Source organism: Pelophylax lessonae (genome assembly GCF_965119305.1).
Source record: "Pelophylax lessonae genome assembly, chromosome: 1".
Lineage (NCBI taxonomy): Eukaryota > Metazoa > Chordata > Amphibia > Anura > Ranidae > Pelophylax > Pelophylax lessonae.
Genome location: NC_138768.1, coordinates 697,738,589 through 697,754,816, shown reverse-complemented (window position 1 = coordinate 697,754,816; position 16,228 = coordinate 697,738,589).

Sequence of the window (16,228 nt, the reverse complement as noted above, 5' to 3'; positions counted from 1 at the left end):
AGCAGAATACCTTTTGGCCAAAATGTATGAAAAAAATTTGCAAGATTTTAAAACAGAAATGAAGAAAAATAGTGCAAAAAATAAAAAAAAACCCAATGATGATTAAATACCACCAAAAGAAAGCTCTATTTTGTGTGAAAAAAGGACAACAATTTCATATGGGTACAGGGTTGCATGAGTAATTGTCATTCAAAATGTGAGAGCACTGAAACCTGAAAATTGGTCTGGTTAGCTCAGTGGGTAAGTTGTTAAAGGGCTTTTGATGTGATAGATATTTGGGGAAACCTCATGATTTTTTAATTACTTTTGCATGGGTTTCTCCCTTTAAATTTATACCTAAGCCTAAGCATTTGGGATTGAATTTCAGGGATCACACAACTTTTACTTGTGTGGGGTCCCCTTTAAATTATGATAAATTAATGGAGTTATGCATTTTTTAATTTTGGAATAAAATCACTGCTTCCAGTCAAATTACATTTCTTTTTTGTTTTGTTTTGGTACATGTCTCCTAGGACAGTGCCTAGCCTCACAATTTCTTTTGTTTGAACATCCCTTGCCTATAAGTCTAGAGTTGATTTTTAATATTCAGCTCCCGTTAACTTCAGTTGGGTTTGTATTCATCACCTAAACTTTAGACATGAATCCTAGGTCCTTTTGGCTCTTCACTAATTTCTAACTTACACCAGCTAAAGAGTTGGGAACCTAAAAAAAATGGTACTTTTTCTGTATTTTTTTTTTCCGTTCTGCCTGATCATAATGTGCATACCATGTAGTAATAAAACCACATGAAGTGTGCAAGGCTGTCCTTAACCACTTGCCAACCGCCTCCTGTATATTTACTGCAGAAGTCAGCCGCTTACAGGCAAAGCGACAAAGTACTATGTCGCTCGCCCAGTAGCCTGTAGGGGGTGAGTGCGCCCCCCCCCCTCGTTCCCTGCTGAGCCAGCGCATGTGACAGGCGGCTCCGATGGCCGCCGACCACTCACAATCTCCCGCAGGAGAGGGAGAAAGACAGACGGCTGATGTAAACACAGCCTTCTGTCATTCTCACTAAAGTAGGCAAAGAGGCTATGCGATCCTGCTATATAGGATCGCATGTCTCTGTGGTTACTTCACTAGCCACGCCCCCTAACAGTAAGAATCACGCCCCTAGGGACACACTTAACCCCTTGATCACCAATAAAGTTAACCCTCTTCCCTGCCAGTGTCATTTTTACAGTAACAGTGCATATTTATAGCACTGATTACTGTAGTAATGTCACTGGTACCCCCAAAAGTGTCAAAAAATGTCAGTCAGGTGTCCGATCTGTACGCCGCAATGTCGCAGTCCCGCAAAAAAAATCGCAGATCGCCGCCCATTACTAGTTAAAAAAAAAACAATAAAAATTACATAAATCTTTCCCGCAGTTAGTAAACGCAATAACTTTTGCGCAAACCAATCAAAATACGCTTATTGTGATTTTTTTCCCAAAAATATGTAGCAGAAAACAAATTGGCCTAAAATGTTAAAAAATTTTGATTTTTAATTTTTTTTGAGAATTTCATGTAAAAAAAATTGAAAAATATTGTTATTTTTTCAAAATTGTCGCTCTTTTTTTGTTAATAGCGCAAAAAATAAAAATCGCACAGGTGATAAAATACCACGAAAAGAAAGCTCTGTTTGTGGAAAAAAAAGGACGTCAATATCATTGGGGTACAGCATCGCACGACCGCGCAATTGTCCGTTAAAATCATGCAGTGACGAATCACAAAATAGGGCCTGGTCTTTGAGCAGCCAAATCCTCCAGGGCTTAAGTGGTTAAAGGGGACTGTAAAAAAGCAAACAATAAAAAAAAACAACCTAAAGTGTACAAGTGTAGTGTGTAGTGACCTTAATGTGAAGGGACATTGTATTGTGCATGCATGTTCTTATCTTTGTGAATATGTACAGAATTCAAGCACTAGTCAACATACAACATTTTTTAGTTTGGGGCTTGAAATGGAGATTCCATTAGCAAATACCAATGCTTAAGCTGTCATTTTTTCTTATACAGCATAATGAAGGTGTTTTTTTGACATGACTCTTAGTGGGCTGTATAGTACTTCATTGTACAAGTACATCACATCTGAATTTTATTTATTTTTTTAGAAAAATGCTGATTTATGCATTCTCTAAAATACCTTTTAAAAGCTACAGGCAGCAAAACATTTTGGACGCACCAAACATCAGTTCGCAATCTGATAACTAGATTCAGTGTTTTTTTTACCTCTACAGAAAAACAGTCCTGTACATGATCCCTTTTGCACTGGGAGTACTCTTAAGGTCTCATAAAATGGCTTAAGTTTCAGCTTATTCTTACTTGACTAAATCTGAGATATGGATGGTCCTGCAAAGCTCCACCTGGCTTGACAAAAAATTGACTTGACTGAGTGGAAATCATTGGCCAAATAGTGACTGCATCCTATCAGATGCAGTCACTATTCAGATATTTAGGTAGCTGTGGGTAGTAGTAATAGTACAATGGCCTCCATTTATCTTTATTGAAACTTCTGCTACTGTTAGTTGTTCTGGGACACTTTTCAGAGATCCCATTGCCCGGTGGATTATAAATACCTTCTTTTGAAGGCTGAACATTCCACTGTTACAGTTAAAGTGCCCCACCATGGGGGAATCTTGTGCAGCTTCACCCACTGTGTTGATTGCTGTTGTTGATGTTTAGTGTTGTTCATAACTTACCCAGTGTTCTTTGGCAAGGCCTTTAATTGGTGATGAAGGAGAACAAATACCAATACTATTCCCCCCACCTTTCTATTGTATTTTATCACCCTTATTCAACCACTGCATTTATTATTGTCAATTCTGTTGACCACATTTTCTCCTCAGGGCATTTTGCCAGTTTTAATATAGCCCACTTATCACCACTGGTGTGTCGGTTTGCTGTCAAGGCTAGATTCCAGGTTGATCATCACTGGAAACAGTAGGCAAACCCAAACATTTCCAGCAGCTCCTGTGGAGATGAGGGCTACAATTGTATTCAGGTCAGTAAACATTTTTTCTGCACTTTCAATGGGTTGTTGCACTTTATGCATCTCCATTGCTTATTGGACTACTTTGGTATTACCATCTCACAGGACCAATTTAACAATAAAAGTCACCTATTATTCTCTGTAGAAGAATTGAAAAGACTCCCAGTACAGATGTTTGCCCTAGAACAGGTTAGCACATTAAAGCAACTTCAGTTTAAAACTAGAAACAGATTAATTGGTTGTATAAATCATAAGAGTATTAGCTTTCCAGTTCTGTTCATTTTTTTTTTTAATTTGCTTTTTTACAGGTTAACAACTGCAATGCTTATCGGACAAATAAAATACTCCCAGCCTAGTTACCAGTAATTAAAATCTGCTAAACACAAGTTTAGGAGTACTGGAGAGAAAATAAAGAGGCACTTAGGAAACTTTGAAAATAAACTACAATCACAACTGTAGTATTAGTGCATTCAAGCACTGTGGTCTTCAATTTAAATGGAAGCCCATCTGCAGCCTTACAGGCTGTGAAAGCAAAAGGTTTCCTAACAGAAAAAAAAAAAATAGCCTGGTATGTGCCAGTACAGACTGAAGGATTTCTGTGAATTTCAGTTAGCAGCTGAGCAGTACTGGGCTGGCCAGTCAATGTCATTAGAATGCTATGTTAAGGTAAAGTATATGTTATGATCGGCATAAAGTGGCATGGAGGGGGATAGAAAAGGATTTGTGTGCTAAAAGTGCACCTATTCTTTATATTTACCAGCATTTCTTTAGTAATATGCTTTCAAGAGTAGACTACAGCACCTATGAAACAGTGTTTCTATTAGAAATGGAAGGACACATAAAGACCTCTAAAGTTGAAATGAAAATTAAAAAATGAGGAAATCATGCACTTAGCAGAAATGTGTCCCTTGATTTTTTATTTTTTTTTCCTTTGGCAGCAATGTCATACATCTCGCTCACCAAAAGTTCAAGTTATAAATTGGCAAACGAATCAGCGTTTATATATATATATATATATTTTTTTTTTTTTTTTAATAGAATACATTGTTGATTTAATTTCTCTGACCTCTTTGCTTACAAGATTTTGTTTTTGTGCTCCACATTCTACACAGCAGAGGGACAGCAGAGTTTACTCAGCCATGTCTGAACCCAGCAACTGTCCTTGAGCCTCCTGGTGCTACTGCCAACCCCTCCAACCCACTGTGTCTCTTCATTGATAGTTGCAGCCCCTAGTATTGGACACAAAGTACATAAATGGCACTAAAGCCTGTACCACCATTGATTGTCTCCACTAACATCCCTAATGCCCTAGGCCAAAGCCCATGTGGTTCAGCTTTAAAGCTAACTCTGTAGACAAGACATTTTCACAGCCCCTAACATGGATATCAAAAGATTTGTTATAAGTTCTCCGTGGTTCTACTAGGCCATACCTGGAAAAGAGTTACAGCATATCTGCATAAACAAAACAGAAAAAAATATTTCTCCACGTGCAAAGGTTTGTTACACCGAGGGTTTGTTTTTTTAAAATAAAGCTGTCAGTTCTAAGGTAAGCTGTTTCTTGTAGGATTGTTACATGTGTTGAGGGACTGGTACAGAAACTTAACATCTGTCGCTGAAGGTGGTAAAATGATGACCAAACATTTGGGGAAACATAACAGAAGATGTAACTGATCATAAAGTTGTGAAGTGTATATTTTACTACAATGACAACATAAGGTGATCTTTTATTTCTGTTACAGTAGAAAAACCAAAAGTGGTTTAAAGAAAAACTACTCTCTTTTTTAACTGGTTATATTTCTTAAAGCTTATATTAGGTGTGCAATAGGCACGACTCACAAAGCCACATGGCTAAATCAAAGATCCTTATCCCTGTGTTAAAGCTTTGTACTGTGTACCTAATTTCTACAACATATTACATTTTAAATAGTAAACATCTTCATAAACGTTATTGTGTAGTCCAATTTGACATTATACATTCATACAGTATACAGTATCCCACAAAAGTGAGTACACCCCTCACATTTTTGTAAATATTTTATTATATCTTTTAATTTGAAAAGAAATTACACTTTCCTACAATGTAAAATCGTGAGTGTACAGCTTGTATAACAGTGCAAATTTGCTGTCCCCTCAAAAGAACTCAACACACAGTCATTACTGTCTAAATCACTGGCAACAAAAGTGAGTGCACCCCTGAGTGCAAATGTTCAAACTGGGCCCAAAGTGTCAATATTTTGTGTGGCCACCATTATTTTTCAGCACTGCCTTAACCCTCTTGGGCATGGAGTTCACCAGAGCTGTACAGGATACTCAATAAGGTTGGTGTCTGGATACATGCTTGGCCAGTCCATCACCTTTACCCTCAGCTTCTTTAGTAAGGCAGTGGTTGTCTTGGAGGTGTGTTTGGGGTCATTATCATGTTGGACTACTGCCCTGCGGCCCAGTCTCCGAGGGGGGGGGGGATCATGCTCTGCTTCTTCATGGTTCCCTCAATGAATTGTAGATCCCCAGTGCCGCCAGCATTAATGCAGCCCTAGACAATGACACTCCCACCACCATGCTTGACTGTAGGCAAGACACACTTGTCTTTGTACTCCTCACCTGGTTGATGCCACACACGCTTGACACCTTCTGAACCAAATACATTTATATTGGTCTCATCAGATCACAGGTCATGGTTCCAATAATCCATGTCCTTAGTCTGGGATGACAGCCATGCAGACCAATTTGATGCAGTGTGTGTGCGGCGTATGGTCTGAGCACTGACAGGCTGACCCTCCACCCCTTCAACCTCTGCAGCAATGCTGGCAGCACTCATACGTCTACTATGCTGCAGCTCAGTTTCAGGGTCTTGGCAATCTTCTTATAGCCTAGGCCATCTTTATGTAGAGCAACAATTCTTTTTTTCAGATCCTCAGAGAGTTCTTTGCCATGAGGTGCCATGTTGAACTTCCAGTGACCAGTATGAGTGAGAATGATAACACCAAATTTAACCCACCTGCTCCCCATTCACACCTGAGACCTTGTAACACAAACAAGTCACATGATACCGGGGAGAGGAAAATGGATAATTGGGCCCAATTTGGAAATTTTAACTTAGGGGTGTACTCACTTTTGTTGCCAGCGGTTTAGACATTAATGGCTGTGTGTTGATTTATTTTGAGGGTACAGCAAATTTACACTGTTATACAAGCTCTACACTCACTACTTTACATTGTAGTAAAGTGTCATTTCTTCAGTGTTGTCACATGAAAAGATAATACAATATTTACAAAAATGTGAGGGGTATACTCACTTTTGTGAGATACTGTATGTATATATATATATACAGTATCTATAATATACGTGAGGTATTGTTACAAAAATGCATTCAGTTTTTAAAGTGCTAGCCATTTTAAAGTATTTCTAAGCCCAATAGCTATAACCTTGCATTAACTTTGACATTTTAAAGTCATTTTAAAAGTTGTTTTCAGCCTTGTTAAATATTTACCTTCTTTGTACAATACCCAGTGATCTTGCTATAAATGTCCTTGCTTAGGCACTTTGGGGTGGATTTACTGAAAGCAACTAGACTGTGCACTTTGCAAGGTGTTGTTACACTCTGCAAGCACAGTTGCTTCAGAGATTAGTGAATGAGGTAAAGCTTCACTTTGCAAAGAATACCCAATCACGCACATAGAAAATAAAAAAAACAGTAATTTTGTTTGCGCATTATTGGATGATGAAAGTCAGCAGAGCCTCTGCTCATTTACCAAGCTCTGGATCAACTGCACTTACAGAGTGCAGCTGCCATTTGCAAAGTGCAGAGTCTATTTGCCTTTAGCAAATCAATACCTTTGTGTTTTGGGGCTCTGTGGATGGAGACTATACGTTGCCACTGGGTTGTCCCAGAAGGCCGAGCAATTTATTTCTTTTCGTGGCGGCGGTGATTGATGATGGATTTACATTGAGGGACACTATTTTTATTTTTTAATAAAGGATTTGTCTATTTGTACACTTTTTTTTGGTGAAGGGGAAGGGGAAGGGGTACGATGTACCCGATACTCATTCACATGGGGGGGGCTGGGATCTGGGGACCCCCCTCTTTAAAGGGGGCTTTCTGATTCTGATAAGTACCCCACCTGCAATCCTCCACAACCACTGGCCACAGTTGTGGGGATGAGACCTTTATCCCCATCAACATAGGGGCAAGGGACTTTGGGGAAGGGGGACAGAGCCCTCTGCCCCAAAGCACCCAACCCCCATGTTGAGGGCATGTGGCCTGGTATGGTTCAGGAGGGGGGCACTCACTCTTTTCCCTCCCTTTCCTGACCTGCCAGGCTGCATGCCCGGATAAGAGTCTGGTGTGGATTTTGGAGGGACCTACGTCGTTATTTTTAAATTTTGGCATGAAGTTCCCTCCAAGTCCATACCAGACCTGAAGGCAAATTTGGGTGTTCGGCGAACAGCTGAACAAGCAAATGTCCCGAACCATTTGCCCATCCCTAATAAACATTTTTTTAATAAATGAGTTAAACAAATTAGTCACTACAAATTACATCTACTTAAATGTTCAGATAAAACATAGTTGATCTCTTCTACCATGAGACAGAAAACACTCAACACTAGAGCAACTCCGCCTAAAATTGGAAACACAATTACTCTTTCTTTTGCCTGTGTTTTTCAAGATAGGCAGATTCAGATTGTGACTCAGCAGATGGCTCCACAGTAATCACTGGTCATCTTTCACTTTTCCTCCTACTGATATTATACCCACATATTAAAAAAAAAAAAAAAAGGATCATAGATAGTATAATAAAATTCAACCAGATTTGAATATAAAATTAATAAAATCTTGTTCACATGATTTTACTGAAACAAAGAACCATGCAAATCAGCATTTAAAACATTTCTACATGGCTCCCTGTCACTGCTGCAGGTCATGCCAGTCTTATGCTTACTCTATCTGCTTTTTTTTTTTTATTGATCGTTGCTTCACTTGATTGCGTGGGGAGTAGTTAGTAATTTATTTTGTCTTCCGTATATGTTTCCTGTAAACTATGATCCAGAAATTATTGCAGCGTGATTTTTTTTTTTAAATTGTTCCCCTAGTCTATTAATTCAGCCACACAGTCCTCATTCTGTTGAGCCCATCATAAAATAGTTTCTATAGAATCCCCCATGTTACTGACCCTATGTTCTACGGCTATAACTATAGTTGAGCGAACACCTAAATGTCCGGGTTCGGCGTGTTCGGCCGAACTTGAAAAAAAAGTCCGGGTTTGTGACCCGAACTTAACCCGAACTTTACCCTGATCCCGAACCCCATTGATGTCAATGGTGACCCGAACTTTTGAGCACTAAAATGGCTCTAAGAAAAACATGGAAAGGGCTAGAGGGCTGCAAATGGCAGCAAAATCTTCTTAAGAGCATGGCAAGTGCTCTGCAAACAAATGTGGATAGGGAAATAACTTAAAATAACATAAAAAAGATAAAAATAAAAAATAATCATCTTGATCTAGGAGGACGAGGCCCATATGGAGTAGGAGGTTGAGGTGGCGGTGGATGTGGCGGTGTAGGTGGAAGCGGCGGTGGAGGAGGACGAGGTAGCCAACACTGGTTTTTGTTTTTCATTTTAAATCTCTTTTTAAATTAGGGTACACCCCAAAAGAGTGAGAAAGATCAAAAATACAACAATGGCTGGGTAAGGCCAGTATACATGTCTATTCTGCACAAGGTGCGGACAAGTCCTGTGGGATCCATGCCTGGTTCATTTTAATGAACGTGAGCTTTTCCACATTGGCTCTGGACAGGCGGCTGCGCTTGTCTGTGATAACGCCCCCAGCCGTGCAAAATACACGTTCAGGTAATACACCCGCTGCAGGGCAGGCCAGCACCTCCAACGCGTAAAGGGCAAGCTCAGGCCATGTGCCCAATTTGGAGACCCAAAAGTTGAAGGGGGCAGAGCCGTCATTCAGTACGTGTATAGTACGTAAGGAACTGTATATGGTATATGGTAAGGAACGGTGATGGGGTCAGGTGGTAGGGACGGGGCTGCACTGGTCTTGCCAGGGACCGGATTTCTGAAAAGCCTGTGGTGTATGTGCCCCTGGAGTGGCAGTCCAGGGGTGCCATAATTCACAGTGGATGGCAACACTATGAGTATGGCACCAATGACACTGCACTTCCTACACACGTTTTTCACACCTTCCTCTAGGGCCGGGCCTTTTGGTTAGGAGTCAGGACCAGAGAAATGTTTTATTCCTGGCTGAAGGGCCTGCCATAGTATTGCAACGTGGCACTAACCTTGCACTTCTTCTTCACTATCCCTTTCCGCATTTTTATGTGTTGTGTGTCTCACGTTTTGTGTTTTTTATTGTGGCGGTACACTTTTTTTTTTGCACAGCGTGATTAGTAGGGTGTAGGTCCTTGGGCCTGTCCCTGAAAGTCTTGGGAGGGGGTGGATATGGCCTTCTGGCTTGGTTCACCCTCTCTCATGGGGTCTCTCTTCGGGAGATCCCTACCTAGTACTTGGGGCGGTCTGTTTGAGCAGACCTCCTAAAGAACGGGGCTGCCTGGTTTCGGCCAGGTTAGCCAGTGTAAGTACCCCAGTCCCTGTCAGGAGGCTTGTGCCCTGGGGGATCAGGGTCAGGGACCATGTGCACACCCTGTGCACTTTTTGTGTTTCACTTTTTTGGTGTGCACTTTTTTATGCACCCACTGGGTGATAGTCTGAGTGTGTTCACACACCAGGGGCTTAAAAAAAAAACAGCTGGTGGTCCTGGTCTTTGTGACGTGCCGACAAAGCTTTTCCACATTTCATACATGCTAACCCTGCCTTCTGAGGTGCTGGCGGTGCCCTGGTTGCGTTGGCGACCTCCTCCTCCTCTGCCTTCTCCTTGTGCTTCCACTGTGCCCCCACTGTCAGGTGGGAATGCCACCAGCATCGCTTCTCAACCTTTTGCCTAAGATCAAGTGTAGTATCTGTTGTTATCAGTTATCTGGGTGCCACCCTGCTGTGAACATGGTTCCTCCTCCTCCTCATCCTCCACCTCTTTTTCCTTCAGAACTGTGCTTTTGCTGGACAATTGTGTACCTGGTGTTTGTGGGTGCAGGAACCCATCCTCAGAACCCTTGTGAATGACTGCCCTGAAAGCCTTGGAAATCATCACTGCTCCGGATGCGGAGGCGGTAGTGGATGAGGATGAGGAAGCAGAGTAGGAGGAGTTAGCAACAGGAGTCAAACTGAAGAGCCCTGCAGTCATTGGTGGTGGAAGGAGATGCGCCAAACAAATTTAAAGGGTGTATCTCACAGTAACATAATGAGCAAACGCTGCAAAATTATGAATTTTTCCCTAAATGGGTGTTTATTGAATAGCAGAATAGAACAACAGTATCTAAAAGGGTGTATCTCACACGTACAGATACAGACTAAGCCGCAATTTAATATCATTCTTTCCCCTAAATGGGTTTTTATTGAATAGCAGAATAGAACAACAGTATCCAAAGGGTGTATGTCACACGACCAGATGCAGACTAGGCCGCAATTTAATATCTTTCTTTCCCCTAAATGGGTGTTTATTGAATAGCAGAATAGACCAACAGTATCCAAAGGGTGTATCTCCCATGTACAGATACAGACTAGGCCGCAATTTAATATTTTTTCCCTAAATGGGTTTTTATTGAAAAGCGGAATAGAACAACAGTATCCAACGGGTGTATCTCACAGTAAATAATGCAGACTAGGCCGCAATTTAATATTTTTTCCCTAAATGGGTTTTTATTGAAAAGCGGTATAGAACAACAGTATCCAACGGGTGTATCTCACAGTAAATATGAAGAATAGGCCGCAATTTTTTTTCCCAAAATGGGTTTTTATTGAAAAGCGGAATAGAACAACAGTATCCAAAGGGTGAATCTCACAGTAACGTACAAATGAAAAATTGTATTTTTCCCTTAAATTGTTGATTTTTGAAAAAGCAGTGTCTTAACACTGTATGTCACAGTAAAATATGAAATATAAATATAAAATATGAAGGAAAAAAAACAGGTTGGATACTGTTGTTGTTCTATTCCGCTATTGAGTTAAAAAAAACCCATTTGAATGAAAACCTGAAAAATATTTTTTTTCCCCTTAAATTGTTGATTTTTTGAATAGCAGATTAGAAAAGCAGTGTCTAAACACTGTATGTCACAGTAAAATATTAAGGGAAAAGTTTTTTTTTTTTTAAATCCAGATTAAGCAGACACATATGCACTGAGCTTGCATTACATGGCTGCTACACGCCGCACGCCTAACAGCTTGGATACTGTTGTTCTATTCCGCTATTGAGTAAAAAAAAAGACATTTGAATGAAAAGCTGAAAAATATTTTTTTTCCCCTTAAATTGTTGATTTTTGAATAGCAGATTAGAACAGCAGTGTCTAAACACTGTATGCCACAGTAAAATATGAAGGAAAAAAGCTTTTTTTTTAACTCCAGATTAAGCAGACACATGTGCACTGAGCTTGCATTAGATGGCTGCTTCACACTGCACGCCTAACAGGTTGGATACTGTTGTTGTTCTATTCCGCTATTGAATAAAAAAAAAAAACATTTGAATGAAAAACTGAAAAATATTTTTTTCCCCTTAAATTGTTGCTTTTTGAATAGCAGGTTAGAACAGCAGTGTCTAAACACTGTATGTCACAGTAAAATATGAAGAAAAAACGTTTTTTTTTTTTTAAATCCAGATTAAGCAGACACATATGCAATGTGCTTGCATTACATGGCTGCTACACGCCGCACACCGCCCACCTAACAGACTGATAAAAGTTTTTTTTTCTCCCTCCTCCTCACTGGGCTCAGGTCAGGGCAAAAAGATCACGCACTGCAACCCCACACAATAAAATCGATGTAGATCGCTGTCTGATAAAAGAAGATTCTCCTATTCTTTCCCTGAAAGCAATCTCCAGCCTGCCCCTACAATAATCTCCTATCTCTCCCTCAGCAGCATCAGGAACCTTTCCCTACAGCAGTTAGAGCAGAGTGACGTGCGGCGCTGTGTGACTCCAGCTTATATAGAGGCTGAGTCACATGCTGCACTGGCCAATCACAGCCATGCCATTGGTAGGCATGGCTTCTAAGGGCACACTAGTTAAACGCTTGTTGATTGGCTGCCCTGCAGCTGTTGAAACCGTGCCATCAAAACCGCGCCAAAACATGAAATAAAATTACCGAACAACGGACTGTATCCCGAATATACAGTAAAATGTTTGGGTCTGTGTCCCGGTACCGAACACCCAAAAGTCCATTACGATCCCAAACAATACAGTCCGTGTTCGCTCAACCCTAATCTTGAACAATTCCCTTTAGGGGACAAATATACCACCTGCTCTAATTTCAAAATACTTGTAATATGGTTGTATTTCCAGCTGGATCCTAGACATTCTACTTGTACACTAGGTACAGAAGTTTCTGCTCCAGACTGGAACATCCTACATAAGAAACAAAGTATAAAATTATCTTTCTACATCAGGGATTATTTACCACTCGGCAGCCCGCCAATAGGGAAAGGGACAATTTGGTAAAGTCACTTTAAGAACAAACAAAATAAAATGACTCTGAAACAGCAATTTCCTGCTGCCCATTAGTCATGAATAGTTTGTTTTTATTTTTTCCAGGTACATTTTTTTATTTTGCTTTTTATATAAAAGGAAATAACATGTTTTTGTTAGACACATACACACCATACAAAGATTGTCTTGAATCTGTTGCTTTTGCTTAAATCGAGCAAACCTTTAAATTGAACAAATCATAAATCCCAGCTCTACAGGAAAGACATTAATTTAATGAGAATTAAGCTCACCTCCAGTAAATTCTGAAAAAAACAAATATTAAAAGAGTTGTAAAGTCAGAAGTTTTTTTTTTTTTTATCCTAGTGCATTCTATGCATTAGGATAAAAATCCTTCTGTGTGTAGCAGCTGCCCCAGCACCCCCTAATACTTACTTAAGCCCCTGTCTCTGTCCAGGGATGTCCACGAGTCCCTCAGCCATCCGGGAACTCTCCCTCCTGATTGGAGGGAGCTGCTTACCTGAGCTGCTTTCTGTCGGGGCACTCGATAGGAGGGAAGGGCCAGGAGCAGGAACAAGGGACCAGAGAAGAGGAGGATCAGGGCTGCTCTGGGCAAAACCAACTGCAAAGAGGAGGTAAGTATAACATGTTTGTTATTTTTATAAAAAAGACTTTACAATCCCTTTAAGTGTTGTATCTTCAAGCAAATGCCTTACTTATCAAAGACGCATATGTATTATGAATTTTATCTAAATGTGCATAATATGATCATCACTCAGATAATATACTATTAGAGAAAAGAAATCTACATGTTCAAATGTAGGAAAAAATGGGAATTTTTTGTGTATTTATTTACCAGTAAGATCTTCACCATACAAATTGTGTCCAGTTCCTAATGAGCCGGCTGAAATTTGATCAGTCAGAGGTTTTTTCTCCACCCTCCTATCTGACAATTGACTTATCAAAGGAGTAGGGCAGAAAATTGCTGATTGAACAGTAACTGCATCCAATCTAGTATTTTGTCAGCTGGCAGGAATTCTTCTGCTCCCTATAGCCTGCGGGCTTAATGAAAAAAACTATATGCATATGGTCACCTTTACTATCTGTTAAATAGCTGTTCTAAGAATAATTTTCACAATATGTTTATTATCTAAACACTGTTGACTGTGCTTGACATTATATTACTGTGATCCAGATTTTAGCTGTAATAAAAAAGGTTTCAAAAGTTTTTGAACTAAGCCAGTCAGTGGTGTCATAAGTCTTCCAAGGCCACATACCAGGACCCTTGCCTGGTGCTCCATTTGTCATCCCTGTGAGTGCAATCCATAATGTTTTATTATAATTGTTCATAGTAGAAGATGAGAGCACATTAATTAATTGACTCCTGGGCCCTCCTGCGTATTCTCTGTATCAACTGTAATTTTCCAATTGTTTATCCTGTTGATGAGAGGAGAATAGGGGCTACCACCATTGCTGAGCTCCTTCTGAAAATGCTAATTGACTAGCTGTTAGGTGGATCCACTAGTCTATTACTTTGTTAGTTACTGTGCTGGAACATGCAACGATGCTCAGAAAAGTTAAGGAAAAGTGTAATTCCTTCTCCTATTGGACTTTTTCTGGCTTATCGCTCTATATTCTGGTTTTTAAGTTTGTATTGTTTTAATGAAAAACTACTGTGGTTTTTGAAGGAAGCTTCACACTGGGCTTTCAAGTGGACTGCAGAGCTATGGAGCAAACGGGGATAAGGTAAGTTGAGTAGAAGTGATTTGAAATCCTGCTTGCAATAGACTCTTGCTTTACCCTTAATTAACAAAGCGACAGATCCTCTCTAAGCTAATTACTTTTACACAAATGTCATACTAACAACTGTAAAACACAAAATTTTCCCTGGACTTAAAGGAGAAGTTTAGCCAAAGCTTGTTTGACTTTACTTCTCCTATGGATCACAGGAGTGCAGTTTGTTTTGCACTCCTGTGACCCGTATTTAGCAAAGAGTGGGCTGAAATCCGCTCCCTGCTGACATCGTAGTCGGGATCCGCCAGATTCCTGGACCGACACCCAACTCAGCCTCTCAGCAGCTCTCTGCTCATGGAACTGTGAGAACCAAGTGATCGGCGGTGTACGATCGCTTGGTTCCCAGTGCAGAGGCACCAGGGGACAGATGGTATAAATCAACAAAAAAAAACAGATACCCATACTTCTCTTTTAAGATTTTCTATCATTTTTTCAGACAATGACAAAAAAAAAAGTCTGTCTCCTTTCCTGCTTCATATAAATAAGACACTGTTTAATTTCCTTAGTAATTAAAAAGAGAACTCTTGTACCATTTTGAGTTAGCTCTTTTAGTATACATGGCTGCTATCCAAATATATTATACCCAGTGTACTAGCTAAATGGAAAAATAATTTAGCAATCATTATTCCTACATATGCTGCATCGATACATCGGAAAAAACACTAGTCGAAATACAGGATACACACAGTATGTGCATTCATTTATTATCTCCTAATAAATGTTACATTATTTATATTTATATATGCAGTAATTCATGACATATTTACATAAAAATGTTTGCTTCCACTGTATGCACAAAGCATGTACCTCTGGTATTAATTATAAAAACATCTTTAAAAAAACAGTTTCAGAACAGAATAAACAGTATGGTAACACACATCTAAAGCTATGCAGTCCATGCTTTGTTATATCAATTTATAATCTTTATGCCAAAATGTAAGGTTCCCACTTTGCACTAACTTCAACACTACAATGTAAAAGAGGAAATCTATAAAGACTCAGCGGAATGTTCTGAACCTGATTGGGGTACTTCTCATCATAATTTGACATGTTCCTGCTTGGGGAATGTTGTCTCTTGATGCTGTTACATGGAATAAGACATCGCTGGCCCCCCTTTTTTCAGCTTTGTGCATATATTATATTAAAAATGATGCATGATGGTTGTTTCCTAGCTTCAATATTTATGCAGTCATGTGTCTCAGTTCTCAGTGTCTCATTCTATCAGATAATCAATTCAACCCACACAGGCATGTTGAAATAAAATAAAAATACACCATTACTTACATTTATTAATCTAATAAAAGGGAGTATGGCATTCAAATAGGAATTTAAAAACAAAACAACATTTCAGTGCCACCTTTACTTAAAATGAAAATGCTTAATGTAATAAATGTAGTAGCACTAACAGCAGCAAACACATTAGCAGTAACAAAAAAGCATTGCAATTTCTAAACTTAAAACAAAGTAGCAGTGGTTATGCCCCTTTTTAGTTTGCTGACTTTTCTTCTGAAAAGTCTAGTTAGCTGACTGTTGGTTATATCAGTACTTTATAGATCTGGAGGAAGCATGCAGCTAAGGCAGACAGAATGCATTGCAGTTGTGCAGCATGACAAGTAACTACCATTTTCAGAAGGACAGATCAGATCTTGCATTTGGCATATACCTTGGTATTTGGTGTAGTACATTATGAATTATATACAAAACAGCAGCACTTTTGGACCAACTTTAATATTAAAACCATGTAAATTAGTTAAAATGTGCAAATGTATGTAGCTGCAGCTTATAAAAAAGAGAGCTGCTTACCAAAAACTTTTGTGTAAAATTAAAAAACCCAATGTACTAATAAAGTGCGCATTTGTGGAGCATAAATTGCTAGAGTTAAAAAAAATATTTG